Source organism: Hyperolius riggenbachi, chromosome 12, assembly GCF_040937935.1.
Source record: "Hyperolius riggenbachi isolate aHypRig1 chromosome 12, aHypRig1.pri, whole genome shotgun sequence".
Classification (NCBI taxonomy): Eukaryota; Metazoa; Chordata; class Amphibia; order Anura; family Hyperoliidae; genus Hyperolius; species Hyperolius riggenbachi.
In genome coordinates this window covers 12,864,159-12,875,722 of record NC_090657.1, presented here as the reverse complement: position 1 = coordinate 12,875,722, position 11,564 = coordinate 12,864,159, and positions in this window count along the sequence as shown.

The window sequence follows — 11,564 nt, the reverse complement described above, 5'->3', positions numbered from 1 at the left end:
AATGCGGGCAAACATTTCACCTGGAAAAGAAACCTAATGCGGGCAAACATTTCACCTGGAAAAGAAAGCATTTACTCACCTGGCAGAAGTGTCCGGCCTCTGGCGCGCTGCTCCGTCCCGGGACCGTCTTCCTCCTCCTGCTCTTCTCTCCCGCGCTGACAGGGCTACGGCAAGATGGCGCCCGAAGCCCTGTACTAGTGACACAAATAGGTCTCCAGTACAGGGCTTCGGCAGCCATCTTGCCGTAGCCCTGCTCGCCTGCCGGTGTCGGAAACAGACACCGGAAGAGGAGGCTGGAGCGGGGCTGCGGGCAATGAACTGGCACGGCGTCTATAGACGCCGCTGCCAGTTCATTGAGGAGAGAGTGGCCAGAGTCCCGAGGCCGGGACGTCCCGCTGCTGAAAGCGGGACGTTTCCCGGGACCTCATTAAGCCTGGGACAGCGGACCCCGAATCCGGGACGTGTCCCGGGCAATCCGGGACGTCTGGTCACTCTAATACAGTATATACTACAGTACACAGGGAAAGCCTAGGTGGGCACCCCATCCAATTCACTGACACACTACAAACTAACAGGTACAGAAACATATCCACGCTGCATTCTCCTCCCAATCACAGCACCGCTACCTGCGCAGCTCCATCACAGACAACATGTGAGATGTAACATACAGTATATACTACAGTACACAGGGAAAGCCTAGGTGGGCACTCCATCCAATATACTGACACACTACAAACTAACAGGTGCAGAAACATATCCACGCTGCATTGTCCTCCCAATCACAGCACCGCTACCTGCGCAGCTCCATCACAGGCAACATGTGTGAGATGGAACATACAGTATATACTACAGTACACAGGGAAAGCCTAGGTGGGCACCCCATCCAATTCACTGACACACTACAAACTAACAGGTGCAGAAACATATCCACGCTGCATTGTCCTCCCAATCACAGCATCGCTACCTGCGCAGCTCCATCACAGACAACATGTGAGATGTAACACACAGTATATACTACAGTACACAGGGAAAGCCTAGGTGGGCACCCCATCCAATATACTGACACACTACAAACTAACAGGTGCAGAAACATATCCACGCTGCATTGTCCTCCCAATCACAGCACCGCTACCTGCGCAGCTCTATCACAGACAACATGTGAGATGGAACACACAGTATATACTACAGTACACAGGGAAAGCCTAGGTGGGCACCCCATCCAATTCACTGACACACTACAAACTAACAGGTGCAGAAACATATCCACGCTGCATTGTCCTCCCAATCACAGCATCGCTACCTGCGCAACTCCATCACAGACAACATGTGTGAGATGGAACATACAGTATATACTACAGTACACAGGGAAAGCCTAGGTGGGCACCCCATCCAATATACTGACACACTACAAACTAACAGGTGCAGAAATATATCCACGCTGCATTGTCCTCCCAATCGCAGCACCGCTACCCGCACAGCTCCATCACAGACAACATGTGAGATGGAACACACAGTATATACTACAGTACACAGGGAAAGCCTAGGTGGGCACCCCATCCAATATACTGACACACTACAAACTAACAGGTGCAGAAACATATCCACGCTGCATTGTCCTCCCAATCACAGCACCGCTACCTGCGCAGCTCCATCACAGGCCACATGTGTGAGATGGAACATACAGTATATACTACAGTACACAGGGAAAGCCTAGGTGGGCACCCCATCCAATTCACTGACACACTACAAACTAACAGGTGCAGAAACATATCCACGCTGCATTGTCCTCCCAATCACAGCATCGCTACCTGCGCAGCTCCATCACAGACAACATGTGAGATGTAACACACAGTATATACTACAGTACACAGGGAAAGCCTAGGTGGGCACCCCATCCAATATACTGACACACTACAAACTAACAGGTGCAGAAACATATCCACGCTGCATTGTCCTCCCAATCACAGCACCGCTACCTGCGCAGCTCTATCACAGACAACATGTGAGATGGAACACACAGTATATACTACAGTACACAGGGAAAGCCTAGGTGGGCACCCCATCCAATTCACTGACACACTACAAACTAACAGGTGCAGAAACATATCCACGCTGCATTGTCCTCCCAATCACAGCATCGCTACCTGCGCAGCTCCATCACAGACAACATGTGAGATGGAACATACAGTATATACTACAGTACACAGGGAAAGCCTAGGTGGGCACCCCATCCAATTCACTGACACACTACAAACTAACAGGTGCAGAAACATATCCACGCTGCATTGTCCTCCCAATCACAGCACCGCTACCTGCGCAGCTCCATCACAGACAACATGTGAGAGATGGAACATACAGTATATACTACAGTACACAGGGAAAGCCTAGGTGGGCACCCCATCCAATTCACTGACACACTACAGACTAACAGGTGCAGAAACATATCCACGCTGCATTGTCCTCCCAATCACAGCACCGCTACCTGCACAGCTCCATCACAGACAACATGTGAGAGATGGAACACACAGTATATACTACAGTACACAGGGAAAGCCTAGGTGGGCACCCCATCCAATTCACTGACACTACAAACTAACAGGTGCAGAAACTTATCCACGCTGCATTGTCCTCCCAATCCCAGCACTGCTACCTGCGCAGCTCCATCACAGGCAACATGTGTGAGATGGAACACACAGTATATACTACAGTACACAGGGAAAGCCTAGGTGGGCACCCCATCCAATTCACTGACACACTACAAACTAACAGGTGCAGAAACATATCCACGCTGCATTGTCCTCCCAATCACAGCATCGCTACCTGCGCAGCTCCATCACAGACAACATGTGAGATGGAACATACAGTATATACTACAGTACACAGGGAAAGCCTAGGTGGGCACCCCATCCAATTCACTGACACACTACAAACTAACAGGTGCAGAAACATATCCACGCTGCATTGTCCTCCCAATCACAGCACCGCTACCTGCGCAGCTCCATCACAGACAACATGTGAGATGGAACACACAGTATATACTACAGTACACAGGGAAAGCCTAGGTGGGCACCCCATCCAATATACTGACACACTACAAACTAACAGGTGCAGAAACATATCCACGCTGCATTGTCCTCCCAATCACAGCATCGCTACCTGCGCAGCTCCATCACAGACAACATGTGAGAGATGGAACATACAGTATATACTACAGTACACAGGGAAAGCCTAGGTGGGCACCCCATCCAATATACTGACACTACAGACTAACAGGTGCAGAAACATATCCACGCTGCATTGTCCTCCCAATCACAGCACCGCTACCTGCGCAGCTCCATCACAGGCAACATGTGAGATGGAACACACAGTATATACTACAGTACACAGGGAAAGCCTAGGTGGGCACCCCATCCAATTCACTGACACACTACAGACTAACAGGTGCAGAAACATATCCACGCTGCATTGTCCTCCCAATCACAGCACCGCTACCTGCACAGCTCCATCACAGACAACATGTGAGAGATGGAACACACAGTATATACTACAGTACACAGGGAAAGCCTAGGTGGGCACCCCATCCAATTCACTGACACACTACAAACTAACAGGTGCAGAAACATATCCACGCTGCATTGTCCTCCCAATCGCAGCATCGCTATCTGCGCAGCTCCATCACAGGCAACATGTGAGATGCAACACAGTATATACTACAGTACACAGGGAAAGCCTAGGTGGGCACCCCATCCAATTCACTGACACACTACAAACTAACAGGTGCAGAAACATATCCACGCTGCATTGTCCTCCCAATCACAGCATCGCTACCTGCGCAACTCCATCACAGGCAACATGTGAGATGTAACATACAGTATATACTACAGTACACAGGGAAAGCCTAGGTGGGCACCCCATCCAATTCCCTGACACACTACTAACTAACAGGTGCAGAAACATACCACGCTGCATTGTCCTCCCAATCACAGCATCGCTACCTGCGCAGCTCCATCACAGACAACATGTGAGATGGAACATACAGTATATACTACAGTACACAGGGAAAGCCTAGGTGGGCACCCCATCCAATTCACTGACACACTACAAACTAACAGGTGCAGAAACATATCCACGCTGCATTGTCCTCCCAATCACAGCACCGCTACCTGCGCAGCTCCATCACAGACAACATGTGTGATGGAACATACAGTATATACTACAGTACACAGGGAAAGCCTAGGTGGGCACCCCATCCAATTCACTGACACTACAAACTAACAGGTGCAGAAACATATCCACGCTGCATTGTCCTCCAATCACAGCACCGCTACCTGCGCAGCTCCATCACAGACAACATGTGAGATGGAACACAGTATATACTACAGTACACAGGGAAAGCCTAGGTGGGCACCCCATCCAATTCACTGACACTACAAACTAACAGGTGCAGAAACATATCCACGCTGCATTGTCCTCCCAATCGCAGCATCGCTACCTGCGCAGCTCCATCACAGACAACATGTGAGATGCTACATACAGTATATACTACAGTACACAGGGAAAGCCTAGGTGGGCACCCCATCCAATTCACTGACACACTACAAACTAACAGGTGCAGAAACATATCCTCGCTGCATTATCCTCCCAATCACAGCACCGCTACCTGCGCAGCTCCATCACAGGCCACATGTGAGAGATGGAACATACAGTATATACTACAGTACACAGGGAAAGCCTAGGTGGGCACCCCATCCAATTCACTGACACACTACAAACTAACAGCTGCAGAAACATATCCACGCTGCATTGTCCTCCCAATCACAGCACCGCTACCTGCGCAGCTCCATCACAGACAACATGTGAGAGATGGAACACACAGTATATACTACAGTACACAGGGAAAGCCTAGGTGGGCACCCCATCCAATCCACTGACACACTACTAACTAACAGGTGCCGAAACATATCCACGCTGCATTGTCCTCCCAATCACAGCACCGCTACCTGCGCAGCTCCATCACAGACAACATGTGAGAGAGGGAACACACAGTATATACTACAGTACACAGGGAAAGCCTAGGTGGGCACCCCATCCAATTCACTGACACACTACAAACTAACAGGTGCAGAAACGTATCCACGCTGCATTGTCCTCCCAATCACAGCACCGCTACCTGCGCAGCTCCATCACAGACAACATGTGAGAGATGGAACATACAGTATATACTACAGTACACAGGGAAAGCCTAGGTGGGCACCCCATCCAATTCACTGACACACTACAAACTAACAGGTGCAGAAACGTATCCACGCTGCATTGTCCTCCCAATCACAGCACCGCTACCTGCGCAGCTCCATCACAGACAACATGTGAGAGATGGAACATACAGTATATACTACAGTACACAGGGAAAGCCTATGTGGGCACCCCATGCAATTCACTGACACACTACAAACTAACAGGTGCAGAAACATATCCACGCTGCATTGTCCTCCCAATCACAGCACCGCTACCTGCGCAGCTCCATCACAGACAACATGTGAGAGATGGAACATACAGTATATACTACAGTACACAGGGAAAGCCTAGGTGGGCACCCCATCCAATCCACTGACACACTACAAACTAACAGGTGCAGAAACATATCCACGCTGCATTGTCCTCCCAATCACAGCACCGCTACCTGCGCAGCTCCATCACAGGCAACATGTGAGATGTAACATACAGTATATACTACAGTACACAGGGAAAGCCTAGGTGGGCACCCCATCCAATTCACTGACACTACAAACTAACAGGTGCAGAAACATATCCACGCTGCATTGTCCTCCCAATCACAGCACCGCTACCTGCGCAGCTCCATCACAGACAACATGTGAGATGGAACACACAGTATATACTACAGTACACAGGGAAAGCCTAGGTGGGCACCCCATCCAATTCACTGACACACTACAAACTAACAGGTGCAGAAACATATCCACGCTGCATTGTCCTCCCAATCACAGCACCGCTACCTGCGCAGCTCCATCACAGACAACATGTGAGATGTAACACACAGTATATACTACAGTACACAGGGAAAGCCTAGGTGGGCACCCCATCCAATTCACTGACACTACAAACTAACAGGTGCAGAAACATATCCACGCTGCATTGTCCTCCCAATCACAGCAACGCTACCTGCGCAGCTCCATCACAGGCAACATGTGTGAGATGCTACATACAGTATATACTACAGTACACAGGGAAAGCCTAGGTGGACACCCCATCCAATTCACTGACACACTACAAACTAACAGGTGCAGAAACATACCCACGCTGCATTGTCCTCCCAATCACAGCACCGCTACCTGCGCAGCTCCATCACAGACAACATGTGTGAGATGGAACACAGTATATACTACAGTACACAGGGAAAGCCTAGGTGGGCACCCCATCCAATATACTGACACACTAACAGGTGCAGAAACATATCCACGCTGCATTCTCCTCCCAATCACAGCACCGCTACCTGCACAGCTCCATCACAGACAGCATGTGTGAGAGATGGAACACAGTATATACTACAGTACACAGGGAAAGCCTAGGTGGGCACCCCATCCAATCCACTGACACACTACAAACTAACAGGTGCAGAAACATATCCACGCTGCATTGTCCTCCCAATCACAGCACCGCTACCTGCGCAGCTCCATCACAGACAACATGTGAGATGGAACATACAGTATATACTACAGTACACAGGGAAAGCCTAGGTGGGCACCCCATCCAATTCACTGACACACTACAAACTAACAGGTGCAGAAACATATCCACGCTGCATTGTCCTCCCAATCACAGCACCGCTACCTGCGCAGCTCCATCACAGACAACATGTGTGATGGAACACACAGTATATACTACAGTACACAGGGAAAGCCTAGGTGGGCACCCCATCCAATTCACTGACACTACAAGCTAACTGCGCAGCTCCATCACAGACAACATGTGTGAGATGGAATACACGGTATATACTACAGTACACAGGGAAAGCCTAGGTGGGCACCCCATCCAATTCACTGACACACTACAAACTAACAGGTGCAGAAACATATCCACGCTGCATTGTCCTCCCAATCACAGCACCGCTACCTGCGCAGCTCCATCACAGACAACATGTGAGATGTAACACACAGTATATACTACAGTACACAGGGAAAGCCTAGGTGGGCACCCCATCCAATATACTGACACACTACAAACTAACAGGTACAGAAACATATCCACGCTGCATTGTCCTCCCAATCACAGCACCGCTACCTGCGCAGCTCCATCACAGACAACATGTGAGATGGAATATGATGTGTGATGGAACACACAGTATATACTACAGTACACAGGGAAAGCCTAGGTGGGCACCCCATCCAATTCACTGACACTACAAGCTAACTGGTGCAGAAACATACCCACGCTGCATTGTCCTCCCAATCACAGCACCGCTACCTGCGCAGCTCCATCACAGACAACATGTGAGATGGAACATACAGTATATACTACAGTACACAGGGAAAGCCTAGGTGGGCACCCCATCCAATTCACTGACACACTACAAACTAACAGGTGCAGAAACATATCACGCTGCATTGTCCTCCCAATCACAGCACCGCTACCTGCGCAGCTCCATCACAGACAACATGTGAGATGGAACATACAGTATATAATACAGTACACAGGGAAAGCCTAGGTGGGCACCCCATCCAATTCACTGACACTACAAACTAACAGGTACAGAAACATATCCACGCTGCATTGTCCTCCCAATCGCAGCACCACTACCTGCACAGCTCCATCACAGGCAACATGTGAGATGGAACATACAGTATATACTACAGTACACAGGGAAAGCCTAGGTGGGCACCCCATCCAATTCACTGACACACTACAAACTAACAGGTGCAGAAACATATCCTCGCTGCATTGTCCTCCCAATCACAGCATCGCTACCTGCACAGCTCCATCACAGACAACATGTGAGAGATGGAACACAGTATATACTACAGTACACAGGGAAAGCCTAGGTGGGCATCCCATCCAATCCACTGACACACTACAAACTAACAGGTGCAGAAACATATCCACGCTGCATTGTCCTCCCAATCACAGCATCGCTACCTGCACAGCTCCATCACAGACAACATGTGAGAGATGGAACACAGTATATACTACAGTACACAGGGAAAGCCTAGGTGGGCACCCCATCCAATATACTGACACACTACAAACTAACAGGTACAGAAACATATCCACGCTGCATTGTCCTCCCAATCGCAGCACCACTACCTGCACAGCTCCATCACAGGCAACATGTGAGATGGAACATACAGTATATACTACAGTACACAGGGAAAGCCTAGGTGGGCACCCCATCCAATTCACTGACACACTACAGACTAACAGGTACAGAAACATATCCACGCTGCATTGTCCTCCAATCACAGCACCGCTACCTGCGCAGCTCCATCACAGACAACATGTGGGAGATGTAACACACAGTATATACTACAGTACACAGGGAAAGCCTAGGTGGGCACCCCATCCAATATACTGACACACTACAAACTAACAGGTACAGAAACATATCCACGCTGCATTGTCCTCCCAATCGCAGCACCACTACCTGCACAGCTCCATCACAGGCAACATGTGAGATGGAACATACAGTATATACTACAGTACACAGGGAAAGCCTAGGTGGGCACCCCATCCAATTCACTGACACACTACAAACTAACAGGTGCAGAAACATATCCACGCTGCATTGTCCTCCCAATCACAGCATCGCTACCTGCGCAGTTCCATCACAGACAACATGTGAGAGATGCTACATACAGTATATACTACAGTACACAGGGAAAGCCTAGGTGGGCACCCCATCCAATTCACTGACACTACAAACTAACAGGTGCAGAAACATATCCACGCTGCATTGTCCTCCCAATCACAGCACCGCTACCTGCGCAGCTCCATCACAGGCAACATGTGTGAGATGTAACACACAGTATATACTACAGTACACAGGGAAAGCCTAGGTGGGCACCCCATCCAATTCCCTGACACACTACTAACTAACAGGTGCAGAAACATATCCACGCTGCATTGTCCTCCCAATCACAGCACCGCTACCTGCGCAGCTCCATCACAGACAACATGTGAGATGTAACACAGTATATACTACAGTACACAGGGAAAGCCTAGGTGGGCACCCCATCCAATTCCCTGACACACTACTAACTAACAGGTGCAGAAACATATCCACGCTGCATTGTCCTCCCAATCACAGCACCGCTACCTGCGCAGCTCCATCACAGGCAACATGTGAGATGTAACACAGTATATACTACAGTACACAGGGAAAGCCTAGGTGGGCACCCCATCCAATTCACTGACACACTACAAACTAACAGGTGCAGAAACATATCCACGCTGCATTGTCCTCCCAATCGCTGCAACGCTACCTGCGCAGCTCCATCACAGACAACATGTGAGATGGAACACACAGTATATACTACAGTACACAGGGAAAGCCTAGGTGGGCACCCCATCCAATTCACTGACACTACAAACTAACAGGTGCAGAAACATATCCACGCTGCATTGTCCTCCAATCACAGCACCGCTACCTGCGCAGCTCCATCACAGACAACATGTGAGATGGAACATACAGTATATACTACAGTACACAGGGAAAGCCTAGGTGGGCACCCCATCCAATTCACTGACACACTACAAACCAACAGGTGCAGAAACATATCCACGCTGCATTGTCCTCCCAATCACAGCACTGCTACCTACGCAGCTCCATCACAGACAACATGTGTGATGGAACATACAGTATATACTACAGTACACAGGGAAAGCCTAGGTGGGCACCCCATCCAATTCACTGACACACTACAAACTAACAGGTGCAGAAACATATCCACGCTGCATTGTCCTCCCAATCACAGCACCGCTACCTGCGCAGCTCCATCACAGACAACATGTGTGAGATGCTACATACAGTATATACTACAGTACACAGGGAAAGCCTAGGTGGGCACCCCATCCAATTCACTGACACTCTAACAGGTGCAGAAACATATCCACACTGCATTGTCCTCCCAATCACAGCACCGCTACCTGCGCAGCTCCATCACAGACAACATGTGAGATGGAACACACAGTATATACTACAGTACACAGGGAAAGCCTAGGTGGGCACCCCATCCAATTCACTGACACTCTAACAGGTGCAGAAACATATCCACACTGCATTGTCCTCCCAATCACAGCACCGCTACCTGCGCAGCTCCATCACAGACAACATGTGAGAGAGGGAACACACAGTATATACTACAGTACACAGGGAAAGCCTAGGTGGGCACCCCGTCCAATTCACTGACACACTACAAACTAACAGGTGCAGAAACATATCCACGCTGCATTGTCCTCCCAATCACAGCACCGCTACCTGCGCAGCTCCATCACAGACAACATGTGAGATGGAACACACAGTATATACTACAGTACACAGGGAAAGCCTAGGTGGGCACCCCATCCAATTCACTGACACACTACAAACTAACAGGTGCAGAAACATATCCACGCTGCATTGTCCTCCCAATCGCAGCACCGCTACCTGCGCAGCTCCATCACAGACAACATGTGAGATGGAACATACAGTATATACTACAGTACACAGGGAAAGCCTAGGTGGGCACCCCATCCAATTCACTGACACACTACAAACTAACAGGTGCAGAAACATATCCACGCTGCATTGTCCTCCCAATCACAGCACCGCTACCTGCGCAGCTCCATCACAGACAACATGTGAGATGCTACATACAGTATATACTACAGTACACAGGGAAAGCCTAGGTGGGCACCCCATCCAATTCACTGACACTCTAACAGGTGCAGAAACATATCCACACTGCATTGTCCTCCCAATCACAGCACCGCTACCTGCGCAGCTCCATCACAGACAAGATGTGAGATGGAACACACAGTATATACTACAGTACACAGGGAAAGCCTAGGTGGGCACCCCATCCAATTCACTGACACTACAAACTAACAGGTGCAGAAACATATCCACGCTGCATTGTCCTCCCAATCACAGCACCGCTACCTGCGCAGCTCCACCACAGACATGTGAGAGATGGAACACACAGTATATACTACAGTACACAGGGAAAGCCTAGGTGGGCACCCCATCCAATTCACTGACACTACAAACTAACAGGTGCAGAAACATATCCACGCTGCATTGTCCTCCCAATCACAGCACCGCTACCTGCGCAGCTCCATCACAGACAACATGTGTGAGATGGAACACACAGTATATACTACAGTACACAGGGAAAGCCTAGGTGGGCACCCCATCCAATTCACTGACACACTACAAACTAACAGGTGCAGAAATATATCCACGCTGCATTGTCCTCCCAATCACAGCACCGCTACCTGCGCAGCTCCATCACAGACAAGATGTGGGAGATGGAACACACAGTATATACTACAGTACACAGGGAAAGCCTAGG